Below are 13,746 nucleotides of genomic sequence, written 5' to 3'. Positions count from 1 at the left end.
AATTCCAAAGTAAAATGGCAACCCAGAAAGGATTTATTTTCTCCTCTGGGTTCTACCCTAAAGCAACTTTGCTGCTGGATCAGAGTTCGCTATTTATAGCTCAAAAGTCTCTTCTCATTAGCAATAATAACCTCATTATTTGTGGTAAAGATTTAACACTTTTTGCATGCTCTTAAATAACTTACTCCAAAACAGAATTGGACAAATGCCAAGTGTAAAATATTAGTGATACTTTGGAGAAAAATCTAGTTCTGTCAAACCCAGAATCCTTCCTGAGAAACTGTGGAGCAGATCTCCACTGTTTATGTGTTTATAGATTTTTCTTCTTGTTTGAGACTAAAATAAAGTAGTCCTGATTATGCTTTAAAATTCAATCTTTTTTTCTCAGAAATTGTAAAATAGATGAAAAATGCAGAGGACAAATGCCATAACTTTATGCTTTTTGGGGGGCCTTCTATGCTCAAAGTCATCTGCCTTCATAACCAGTCCAGTGTGAAGTTGTAGTGTATGTCTGTTGACATACACTTAAAACAAGCTGCCACACATTTCTCATCTGTTTTTGCAAATGTATTCCAATACAGTTGTCACCACCATCACCATGCACACTTCCAAAACAAAGCAGTCCTACAGGATTCTGTCAAAGTCTCTTGCTATGATCTTCCAGCAATTGTTTCCTGTAGGTTGAAAACATCTCTCCTCTTCTTTTTTGGGGGTTTTAGTTTTTTGTTGCTGTTTCTCCCCCCCTGCAACTCACTGTATTTTTAGATCACTAGCACTACCACAAAGCAGAAAACAGCTTTCAGAGTGAATATATATTCTTGCTTATTTCATTTGGTTATATTTTTGCTTATTTTTCTTTCTTATTTCTATTTCTATTATTTTGCAATTTGGTTATATTTTGCGTATTTCCTTTGGTTATATTTGGTCATCTTGAAAAAAAAAGCCAAGAGACCTTCTTTTCCTGTACCTCTTCTATGACACTAAGGTACACTACCAGGGCCCAAACAGGGAGACAAACATCCCTAGGCCACACGACACTTCCACTTTCTTCAGTTTCAGGTAGATGTGGTACTTGTTATCGGTGTTCCTTGAACTTTTAAACACGCATACTTCCATACTTCCTTGTTCCTCAAAAACCCACCATGTGTCCAACAGATGGACAGTGCTTTCTTCTTAAAATACATGCAGAGACACTACCTGGTAGCAAGGACAGCTGTAAAGAAACAGCATTGAGATACATTTCCTACCTTACTACAGCCCTCCGAACCACTGTTGTGATTTTGTGCAGCTGTAAGGGAAATGGAGCAGCTGGGAACTCCGAAAGTATAAATTAATACTTATAATCTATTTACGAAGTTTTGTTTGTTTGTTTTTTTTTTTTTTAAAGAGAATACAAATAGGGATTAGACTTCACAAAGTGGAAGCTCAGTTACAAGCAGAAGCTTATGAACTTTGTGATCATCAGGTAAAACAGCAAAGACATGCATTTCTGGCGAAAGGGTTAAAATTAGCATGGTGTATCATTCCAGTTTAATTGGGCTAGATCCTCTGTTGGCATAAACTAATACAACTGCATCAACTCAAATTAGCCTGTTGAAATGGACATAGCTTTAGCTATTCCAATGCCAGAAGGAGCCCATTATGTGTGTCTAAGTTCTTTTCATGGCACACGCCTGAGGAGGATACCTATTAATTCCTCCATCAAGGCCAATAAAATGTACTTCTTAAAATATCCTGGAGTCTGGCTCACACATATGGGGTACAAAATCTGGTAGAACTGTTACAGAGTTACTCATATCATGGAAGCACTGTTACTCATATCATGGAAGGCAAAAGAGGGAGCGAGGGCTCCCAGTGTAATCCTCTCATTTCTCTCGGAGGATTTCCTGTAATATTGCACACATTCTGCCAGCCAGTCGTGAAGAGGGAAAAATGCCCTCCACAAAAGGAACCCTGACTGAATGAACCATGACTTCATTTCACCCCACGAGGTGCCCAGCAGCACTGTAACTATTGTGCAATTGTCTAGAATGTGTCTTAGGGGACGCCTGTGATGGATTTTCTTGTTTAGCCATTTGTACAAAAATCCTAGGCTTTGCTACACAGCTGGATTTGCTTTGAGAGCCGGCTGTTGATATCCCCTTGGAAGAAGCCACACTACAAAGGAAAGTTCAGGATACACAACATCTCAGTGCTCAGCACTACAGCGAAGGCAGAAAAATTGGGGTGCAGAGGGCACAATTTCATTCAGCTCATACTGTAAATTGAGTCAGTTTTTGGGATCAGGGGTGGTTATTTTTGGAACAGATTCCAGGATGACAGCGTAGGTCCTGCCTGTATGTTAAAGTCTGACCTATGGGTATATCTTTGTAGCAGTATATTCATCCAACATGATAACAATACTGAAGTCAACCAGGAAAAGTTTTTTAAATTTATATTGGATTCCTGATATCCTTGAGGAAATTATTTTGACCTTATATTGCTGAAAGTTCTCCCTGAGTTATACTGCCAAAGCTCCTTTGTGGCATATAAGTTTATTAAAAAAATGCCTGTTGCAGATTTTCTGATCAGAACCTAGTAATGCAAGTCAGAGGCTTCTGTTCAGCTGATTCAGTGATAGTTCTCTTCAGTAGGGAGAAATTACTTTTGTGTAAGAAGCAATACCCAGCTTGTTTCAAACCTCAGCCTCTGGCAAATCTGTCATAGCAGGAGACATTCCCTGTTTCTTTGACAGATTGGCCTGAGGCTGAAAGTTAATCTAACATGTCAGAAAAAGTATACAGTAGGTAAAGAAAAAAGCCAAAGCTAACCCTCTCAGCATTTTACATCAGGGCACATTTGAAAGAAACACTCATTTATAGATAATAAAAATATTGCTCTAAGTCTTTAAATTAAAATAAAAAGAAGGCATAAAGTTATGCTAGCAATAAAAAATAAGCGTATAGAATCAGTGGACTGGAATCTGTAACCTACACCAGGAACAAAAACTACTACCACCAGCTAAGATCCAAGAAAGCTCATTTTTGCTATTACAGATCAATTTTCATTCTTCTTATCACTCAGAGTGCCAAATTAATAACTGGTTTCAACACCATGATGCATAAAAACATGAATTTTGGCTACTACTACAATTTTAAAAAGCATACTTGTCAATGCTATCAATGTGTAATTTTGTTGTTGTCATCGTTCTGTATATCACTCCACTCAGCAGCACAAATTTGTTTCAGTTCCCTGTTCCTTTTTGCTGATAAGGTCCCTGAAGTTATATAAACCATCGTTCTTAGAAATACACAAACATGCAAACACACTGAAGTTTTTGCTTTCAACTCTGACCCAGATCTTAGGAAAAGTCAACAGAATTGCTGCTGGCTAGCACTAGTCTTGGAAAGCCAAAATGAGCCAGAACCACATTCTCTGTGGGAAATGCAGTTTTATCAAAAGACTGAATTATTCCTGCAAAATATTTAATGACTAAACTCCCTTGACAAGTATTGAAGCAAGAAATGTTTATGTTATTTTGTTCCAGTGATTTGATTCTCAGTTGTACCAAGACCATAAGATTATATTCACAATTTTACATTAGTAAAACGACAATACTGAATGTCTCAAAAAACAATTTCCGTTCAATGAAAGAAAAATCTTAGTACTGGGATGGAAGAGGGTTGGCGAGAGGAAAGATCTGATATAGAAAGAAAACACATTTAGCAGTGTGAGATTTTCTCAGGGGGTTGTATTTTAAGGCAGCCACATCCAGACCATTAAAACAGGATGAAATACTGCATGCTTATTGCTATTCTAAACACGTAAGGAAAATTTCATGAAAACTTCTTATGTTGCCAACTTTCTTAGGCAAAGCAACACTCCTGATTCATCTGTACAGCGTTTAATATAAACAGCTAAAACCGCAAGAAAGGAGTGTGATAATCTTTAATCCCTGTACCATTTCATGAACTTAAAAAAGTATAATGAATGAAGCAACTCACCAGCCAGTCTACAAATTGTGCTAAGGCTCTGAATACCCTTAGTCAGTGTCAGCTAAAGCATCATTTCCCAAGTATTAGGTCTTTAACTCCTTATTTCAATAGCCTGGCTATTTTTCTCGTAATGCAATAATGCTATAATAAGGACAATTGTTAAAGCAAAGGGTACTTTGTTCCAGATGTCATCTGACATAGTTCAGTTTTTTTCATTCCCCTCCGGGCTGCTGGAAAATGCTGCTTGGGCAGCCCCTTTCTACTGCTCTGCTCCCTGCTGGACCCTCCTACACTCACACAGCTACGGACAGAACAGTGCTCACAAGCAGATGTATGCTGGGGAGAAAAAAAAAAAAAAAAAGAAAAAAAAAAGAGAGAGAGAGAGAGAGAGAAGCAGAGAGCTAGGCTGTATCTGGAAGGAGGCAGCAGAGCCAAGTCAGGAGAAGTAGTAACTGAGAAGGCAAAGGGCAGCAGGAAGTGAAGCACAGATCTAGAGGGGAAGGCACCACCTCAAGCCCCTCTACAGCTTTTTCTACTCCATGCACTGAGTGGCTGCCTGCTCCACCACCTCTCCCAGCTCCTTAGTCCTAGGTGAAAATGAAACTGGAAATGAAAAGAGTGGGTACGTCTAAAGCAAGAGTGAGAGCACAGTACTTCTGGATCACACAAGCCTGGGAAGTGACTCCAGATACTGCCACACAGAGATGGTGGGATCAGACCAAGATGGATGAGAAGCAACACTTGGGACAAATGTGTACCACCCCTCTTCTGCCAGCACCCTCTCTCCTGACCCATCAACCCCAGAACTCACTGCATTACCACATTCTCCCAGCAGCTGTGCAACAGTGGATCAGCTGAGCACCTCCACTGCATTTACAAGTCTCAAAGAGCAATGACAGTGGGGACAAGGAGGAAGGAAGAAGGTTTAAAATGTTTGAGAACCAGAGTCTTACTGGTTTCTATAAAGACTAAATAAATCCTGAATTAAATGCTTTCCAAATTCTGCATAAGCACATCTCTTGTATCTATGAGGATGATTTAATGAATGACTGAAAGCGCCTTGAAAACAAAGCACTAAGCATTGTTCTTTTTATAATGTATGTTTTGAAAAATTGACCAGGCTCATATTAATCTAGTCAATGGCAGCTTTCCAGCTTGATAGCTTCATAATGGGTATCTTGGCCTTTTGAGGGTCTTTTTTTAATCCCTCAGAGAGGAATATTTGCAATTGCATGTGAACTATCATCCTCAGGAAGGAGGAGATTCCACATTATATTTTGCTGCTAGCAAGCTTCTTCTCATGATGAATGCACCAATCTTCATCCTCTCCATTTTGATTTTTCATAGGAGTATCTGTGACAGCAGGCATAAAGAATCCCATCTGATTTTGCATCATTTTGCTTTCCCAAAGTTCTGGGAGAAGCTACAACATATAAAGAGGAAAAAAAAAAAAAAGTAGTTTCTTCTTTAAATAACAAAAAGGAAATCCCAGTGTTGTTTTAACAGTTATCCACCAGTGCAGCTCCTGTAGTAGTAATGGAAGAGATTCTGCCTACATACCATATGGAAAAAGAAAAAAAAAAAAGAAAAAAAAAAAAGAAAAAAAAAAGTCTGCAAGCTAAAGCTAAGTTTAAGAGATGAAATTTCACAGACCTGAGTAGTACAGAAAGTTAATTTCCTCTCTTCTGTTAGATGAGTTCTCCTTTGGTGCACTTACAGCACTGCACTGACAGATGATTTGAATGAGTCTGCATTGCAGGGATTTCTCAAAGTTCATTTCATACAATTCCTCAAAATAATCGCTAAATACTTCAGTTACACCCCAGGCATGACAGTCAATAGTTTTGGCAGTGTCATTAGCAAGCAACAATGTTATCAGCTAATCAGCACTGCCAAACTTCAGCATCACAGAAGTGAAAACACAGGTGGTCACAGGGAGAAAACAAGACACCACACTAGGCTGAAGCCCTTTGCTGATTTTCCCATTTATTCCTCACTGCAATATACTGCAGTGATCTAGGCGGAAGTCACTGTGGAGACAAGCATGAAAGCTGTGTAAAGAACAGAGGTTTAGTTTCATGCAAAATTCTGAGCTTTGAAACCTTCAGCTTTCTGCCAAGTCTGGATGGATATTTATGAAACCGTTTCCCATAAAATAATCTAAAACATACTTTTTTCACTTCAGTTATATGCTGTAGGAGAAACATACACAAAAATAAAAGTTTAAATGAAAAGCTGCTTAAGAAAAAAAAAAAAGTCCCTAATCAACCTAATTTGACAAGACATCTAGGTTCACTTGGAGAACTTACTCCAGGAAAACACGTTTCCATCAAAGGTTTGAACCAGCTCTGTCAGGCCTATTATTCAGAACGTAGGGCTGAAACACTGCTATCACAAAAAGTGTGGCTGTTAGTTACTAGGCAGAAGAAGCCACGTGAGCTACATAAACCCAAACAAGCAAAAAGAAAATAAAACAAGACCCCTCATCCAGCAGTTCAGTGCAGTCACAATCATTGCCCTGCAGGGAGCTTCCAGCCACTGGATCAGAGGAATAGAGAGCATGCTGGTCAAGCAGCTATGCTGTGCTCAACAGCCTAATGTGCTAGGTTGCTTCTCAGAGGAATAACCACTGATTGCAATCCCCAAACTTAGCGGCTTTAATTTGTGACCATCTGCTTAGGGATTGACTACAGCCTCTGATGCTTTAGGAAGAAGCCATTACTGTGTTATGCTTCAGACACAGACCATGCACAATCTAGCTACTGTTTCCCACTTCACCATGTGAGGCATGGAGTCCATTAGACTTGGCCTTCTTAAAGGTCCCGGTATTTTGGGTCAGAAATACCGGCCTTCTATAAACTCCTGGCAACTACAAAAGCAAGTCAGATTGGCATCAACAGAAGAAAACACACTTCCCCTTAGGACACTGCTCCCAAATGCTCCCACCAAAAACCTTTTTATTCTAAAGGCGTCTTCTTGGGATGAAACAAGTCCAGTGCTTTGTCCCCTGTAAGCTGGCATTTACAGAAGGATCAGAGGAGCTCATATGAGGAGTTCTTTGATTACAGGAGAACAGTTACATTGTTGTCAGTGCAGCACATGTGACTTCGCATGTGTCTGAGTAAAAAGGGAGCAACAGATGTGAAGCAGAGATCACTGCAACAGGGCAAGGATCCTGTTTCTAGTTTGAATGCACAGAAGGTGTCACAGTGCAGCTTGCCCTCTGTCTCAGCAGTCCTTGATTTTGCTTTCTAACATCACAGGCTAAATCAATTTCCCCCTTCTGGATCAAACTGGAATAAAACCTTAAGTAAAATGTCTTTGTCATAAAGGATATTATTCCCCTGCAGTGCCAGATGGGTCCAGAGACATGCAATTTATCCAATACCAGGAGGTGAATATGGGGTTAGAAAAAAACATTTTCTCAGTAGTCTCTTAAGCCTTTTTTCCTTTTGCTATTCCAGGCTAAGGTTCATCATTTCAGGTTTTTCCCCTACTGCAAGAATTAAAATACCAAGCAAGTACAGGAAGGAAGGCATGACATATGCTGAAGAATATTAACCTGAATTAGCTTTTGAAATAGAATCATTAAACAGATTCCTTACAAACACTCTCAAAAGTAATGTATTAATTTATTTGTGAAGGGATCTCACTCCCATTACAGTCACTTTAATTCTGAGTAAGTGATTAACTAGATTGCATGAGCTGAACAGCTCACGACTAGCAACAGTCAAGCTGGTGAAAAGACATCCAGAGGAAGTGAGGGAAGCTTGTCTGCACACAGGGAAGGCAGCTTTCTTAGGACATGGCATGGATCCACATGCAAGGGGTCTGTACTATGCAGAACCTGACAGAGGACCTTGAGAGCTCTAGGATCACGGCCATAAGCATCTAGAGAGAACAGAGCAGATGATGACTGTTCACTGTCCCCTAACACTCCAGTAGCCGGTGACACAGGCTGAAAGTGAGAGTAGGCACCATTTCATCCAGGTGTGGGAATAGCAAAAGATAAAAATACAACAAAAAGCCAGTGGATTAAGACAAACAGCATTACAGATTTGTGACCTAGTCTTCAGGGCACAAAAATTGGCTGCACCCTCCGCTTTGGGCATTTTAGAAAGAGAGAGGGAGTTTGCAGAACTTCGTAACAGTTAGGAATTAATAATTTAAGCCCAGATCTCTGATTAAGTGTGACCCGTTCCTTAGCTGGACAATTTTCTCTCTGTTGATACAGTAGGTGCAATTCCTTTGGTGGTGTTTGTTCTGTCACTTTCAAGGTCTTTATTTTCCAGAACTTGCAGAAACAGCATGCACATACACATGAGGAAGTGTGAACTCTCAGCAGTATCAAAGGAAATAGCCTGTGCTGTCACCTGCACACTGGAAGAAACTGCTCTGTATATTTAAGGATATCAAGAACTAACTAGAGAAGAGAATTTCCAAAGACTCCTACTACTGTAACAGGAATGAATTGTCCAGACTGCTGCTGTCCCAGCTCACCTTTCTGGTTCCTGAAGGCTGAGCACCTTTCCCAGGCAGAAAGGTAATGGTATTTTTTGCCTAGAGTCCAAGAAAAAAAATAAGGTGAATATGTAAAATAAGGTGAATAAGTAAAACTCTTCTTTTGTTGAGGACTGCCACACCTAAGGGAACCTACAAGCAGCCACAGAGATACTGTGGGAAGACACTGCTGGGTCAGGCTTGGATTCTGCCCACACCTGGAAGGTGTTTGCACATATCTAAGGAGCAGATTTGTGCGGCTGTTAGAAAAAAACACACAAGCTATGCAATAAATAAATAGCACTCATCCCAATAAACTTCCTCGTCAGCAGACAAAATGCTTTTACCCCAGTTACATTTACATTTTATTCCAGTGATTTTGGAAGACCAGTAAAGATTTCATTCACATCCATTTTAAAACACATTGCTCACAAGCAGTCACAAGAACAACAGAAGTCTCCTGACTAACTCAGTCCAGTTTTGCCCAGCCATCACAGACCACTAATTAAATGCAGGGCCACATGCCACCCCACTCCACTCACAAACAAATATACAGTTCACATACACTAACATCGTAAGGGCGAGGGACAGCAGAAAGGAAATAGCAAGGAGCAAGCTATCCCAGCTATAGAACCCCTTTTGCCTACAGATCTCTTCCAAGTTATCCTGGGAAACTGGCCAGATTAATTACACTGGTAGACCACACACAGCCCATGGGTAAGCAGCCTTTGCCTTGAAGAACCAACTTTGCTTTGTGAAACTTTCCCTTGAAAGCATTGTCAAAGGTGCCAGCCTTGGAGAAATAATGCTGCACAACCCTACCTTTGTTCAGCTGCTGTGTTTAGAGTTGTACTAGTTTAGAATTCAGTCTATCGCACCATGTTAGCAGATTGCTGTTGGAAGGGGACGGCAGGGCTGTAGGAGGAGAATTACAAAACTAACCAGATCCTAGCCTGCTGGCTGGATGAATTCCAGAACACAAAGTCTGTTTTAATCACAGACACATGTACACATTTCCCACCATCTTTCAAATCTCCCTGCCAGATCCACTTCTTATGAATGAGCAAGGTATTGAAACCAGCAGGAATTCTGCTTTCACAAGGTCCAGAAATGCAAGATTCTCATGAATCTCAAATCCTGCTGGGTAAGAGAAACCAAGGGACCACACAGTGCACGCTAGATGGGGCCTGAGATTACTGCTAACTCAACAGGTTGCTGTAGAGCCAGGATTTTGTCAGTCACACATTTCAGTGCTCGTTTCTGGAAGCATCCTTTGAATAACATGCAGAAAGGACTAGAACTGGACTGCAATGCAAAGTCATGTTTTCTTTGGGTACCCAAAAGACTAGATGACCTTGCAAGTACCAGAAGCAGCACAGCATACTACCAGTGGCTCCCAGATGCCTTTCTGCAGCAGTGATCCTGTTTCTCTACAACCATACAGACTCCAGGCACCATCTGATTTGCTGTGGGTGATCTAAGGTGGATCTGACTGTTCCAACCCTCTGTCCTGACAGCATAGGCCACAAACCGACATGTACATCCCTGTCTGAAACACTCTGACATGAATTAGCTTGATCTAAAAGAGGATATCCTCTAAGGTGCTGGACTGTGAAACAGAGGTTGCGTTCTCTTACACCAGCTCTGCTCTGGAAAGGCAACCTCTTTCAGAAGGGCAGTGGCAAAACACCTCAGCAGCAAAAGCCAGAGCACTTAGCTTTGTGAGAGTGAATGGCAACTGGACTCCTGACTCAGTTGTGGGCACATCCGCCTGCAGAAAGAAGACTAAATCCAACAACTCTGAGAAAGAGAAGAATTAAGAAAGTCTGCTGTTAAAAGGGCTAAGTATCTTCCAAAGTTGCTTTCTTAGACATGCAAGACGTTTACTGTGGGGGACCTTTGGACCACTTCCTGTCTTGTTTTTCTACACCTTTCTGGAGTGCTTTTCCCCTGCTTACTTGAATTCATTTCATGGAGTAGTTGCCAGCCTGGCATAAGCCCGATATACTTAGCTTAGTTATTGCTAATTACATAACACCTCAGCAACTGATAGTACACCAGTCAAACCCAGCAAGATGTTATCTCAGTAAGCAACTGTTTGCAGCAAAACAATTAGGAAAACTAAAATCAGCACTTATAATACTTCTGTCACTGCTGGTAAAATTGCAGGCAGCATCTTTGTTAGGACTAGCTTGTTACAAACCAAGCAAAATCCACTGCCAGGAAAGAGACTCAAAAGTGGGTGGAAGAAGGAACGTGGCAGATGAGAAAGGCAATACTGGTCTTCTGTCTGCCTTCTCTGAGGGGGCAGCAGGTGGTTCAGTGGCACAAATACCACCTTCCTAAAAAAATAAGTTTAGTCTTCTTAAAAAAAAAAAAAATCTCATGCCAAAAACATCCTCCAAGAAAGACTTCCATAATAAAACTGAAAGCGCAGTGAAAGCCCCTGCTGACTTCCTGACAGGGCAATAAAACTCCTGTGTCATCCAGGAGAATCACCAGAAAACTGACCACAGCGACTCTCAAGTGTCAAGACTTGAGTAAAAAGTGTGACCTTCAATCTCAAATCTTGAGTCAAGGTTGTCAAATGCTGAACAAAAAGCTCAATAAATTCAGACTCTCTCTGGAGTAAGAGGAGGAAAAACAAGAAAATGCAATAAATGAAGCTAAAAATCACCAAGCCAAGATTACAACACAGGCTAAGCTAATCAAAACGGCTCAACTTCAACCCCAACAACAGCCAGATACAATCACTAATAATACTACACACCTTGAACAATGATTGAAACATTTGGCATCAACCCACCACTCATGGAATCCACTTTCACTGATCTTCAGTGGAAGATCTGGAAACAATGAAAACATGGGATTCTTTAATATCCAGCCACAGACAATATGAAAAAAGTCAGTAAAAGCACAAATGAATAAAACAGTTCTAAATTAAGCTAAGGGGATGGGATTACATGATTCGTTGTTGTTAAATATCCTTTTAAGGATGTAGCAAATCCTGATATTCAGAAGTCACCATGAAGTAAAAGCCATTTTTATTTAATGTATACACACTATATATATATATATATATGCTTATATAGGAAAGTCTTTCTTGGATGCAGGATAATTTGAAATACCGAGGTCAGAATCAGAAGTATGCAAGAAATTCTACCAGAAAAATGGATCATAGAATGGTTAAGAAATACACAAAATATGGAGCTGACTGTGCAACATAAAACTCTAAAGTTTCTTGGAGAGCTCTGCATGAGCACAGCCACCAACTTCTCCACATCACATTGCGGGATTAAGGCCTATTTTAAAGTCTCTAAACAAAACAGCCTGGAGCTTAATTCAGTCAGAACTAAGCTGAAACCAAGTTTAGGTCTGAATATTCCAAATACTTTTATAAGCAAGAAAAAAAATAAATAAAAAATAAAAATAAGAGACAAGGCACGGTTACTCATTCAGACATGAGTATCACGTATTAATGACAGAATGAAGTGAAAGCATGGTGGGTATCACTTTGAGTTCTAGGATTGTAATTTCACTGTTAACATCAGAATCCACATTCACAGTTTGAAACCACCTCCAATTGCACTGCTTATAGGGGTTAAAGCCATTTTAGCTAGTTTCAGAAACAGACACCAGCAGTGAGAAAAAAAAAAAAGTTCCCTAGACTGCTTAGCTAATCTCCATTTCTTTCCCTTTTTCCCTTTTCCTTACCTTCATTTTCTCAGTTCATTTGTGCCCTCTGAAGCCCATCCAGATTTCAAAGAAAGTCATTACAACAGTAGCATCAAAAAGTATTGTTGCACAACTGAAAAGGGATGTTTATGCTTTATTGCTACAAGAAACACTAGATAGAAAAATACCTGTCAGGTAATCTAGTCTTTCCATCCCATTCAGAATTACTTTCCACCACAAAGTATTTTTCTAACAGAATATTATAGAATACCTGGGAAAAAAAAAAAAAAAAAGAGAGAGAGAAAAAGAGATGAAGGTGTTTATGAAATACTGCAGATCCAGATGGTGTTTCCAAACAGAATACTGTATGCATTTCTAAATAAGTTACCATGTTTTATAGCACTCAGTATGTAGCATTTCAGAGGGACAATTTCAAACATGCAAGAGAAGATGGACCAGCATTTATTTATATTGCTAGTTACTAAGCTCAATTCCAGGCATGTATGGGTTGAAAAGTTAAAATAAATTAATAAATTAAATAAAAAAAAAAAAAAGTAAGCAAGAAAGAAAGAAAAAAAAAAAGAATACATCACAAAAGCTCTAGAGTTGCTTCCCTCTGCTTGGGTACTCTGCCTGAGAAGGTTTTTAAAACTCAGGTAATACCCAGTAACAGAGGGAGACTGTTTCCTCAACTAATATTTAAGTGCACTAGTGCCACTTCACCCTTTTGTTCAACTTCACAAAAAGAACTTGCTTTTATGTCTACTGTAAATATTTAGAAAAGATGCATATTCTGCAGCCAACAGAAACCAAGAAAGATAATTCTGTAATATGCAACTCACTGAGGCTGCATGCATTTTCAAAGCAAGGTTCAGAGAATGCAGAGTTTTTGACAGAGTTAAAGAAAGCAACAGCCACACAGCCATTTACAACTTAGAAGGGAAAATAAATGCAAATAAAAAGCAAATTACTTACCAATACTACAGACTGCTTCTGCCTTAAAAATGAATGACCTTTAGGACCCAGGAAGGGTATGGGGCACATTCTGGCACATATCCATTGCCCTGACAGACTAAGAATTCACAGCACTTAGCCATCCAGATCAAAAGATGAATGTTTCTTCCAAAGGTAAAGCCCACCATTTAAACAAACTACAGTTATGGTTTAGGTAACAGTACTGCTGCTGCTATTTCTGCTGTGAGCATTCAATCAGCCACTTATGTTCATAAGGAGTCCATAAGGTGATAGTGTCAATGCTCTCCTAAACATGTAATTAGATGGACTAACATCAGGGCTTTACTAAGTCACAAATGCAGGTTGTAGAGAATAGCGAGTGAGAGTGTGTGTGTGAGAGAGAGAGCTAGAGAAAGGGGAGAGGGAGAGTAGAATTATAAATGGATCTAATTTGGATATAATACAAGCTGCACATGTGGACTGAGAAGAGTCTCTGGCCCATAGTGTGTAAGCTGTCACCAAATTGTATTTTGTTAATAATTCATATCTGTAGCCATTGAATTAAGCCAGCCAAAGTGCCACCTACCCAGGTATCTAAATACAGTCAGCATAGCTATCATTTAAACAGCTACAGCTTGGTTTT

General features: G+C 39.8%; 1 long non-coding RNA gene across 1 annotated transcript in view; it reads right to left on the bottom strand.

Annotated features, from left to right (window-relative positions):
- The window catches only part of LOC137863112 (uncharacterized), a 160,675-nt gene that overhangs the window by 129,328 nt on the left and 17,601 nt on the right, over positions 1–13,746 (bottom strand). The window contains exons 6-7 of the long non-coding RNA XR_011100695.1: positions 12,338–12,420; positions 11,245–11,320 (exon numbers count right to left, since the gene is read on the bottom strand). This is a non-coding gene — a long non-coding RNA (uncharacterized lncRNA). The remainder of the gene's footprint in view (positions 1–11,244; positions 11,321–12,337; positions 12,421–13,746) is intronic.

Source organism: Anas acuta, chromosome 12 (genome assembly GCF_963932015.1).
Source record: "Anas acuta chromosome 12, bAnaAcu1.1, whole genome shotgun sequence".
NCBI classification, from domain to species: domain Eukaryota; kingdom Metazoa; phylum Chordata; class Aves; order Anseriformes; family Anatidae; genus Anas; species Anas acuta.
This window is presented reverse-complemented; position numbering and strand designations above follow the sequence as displayed.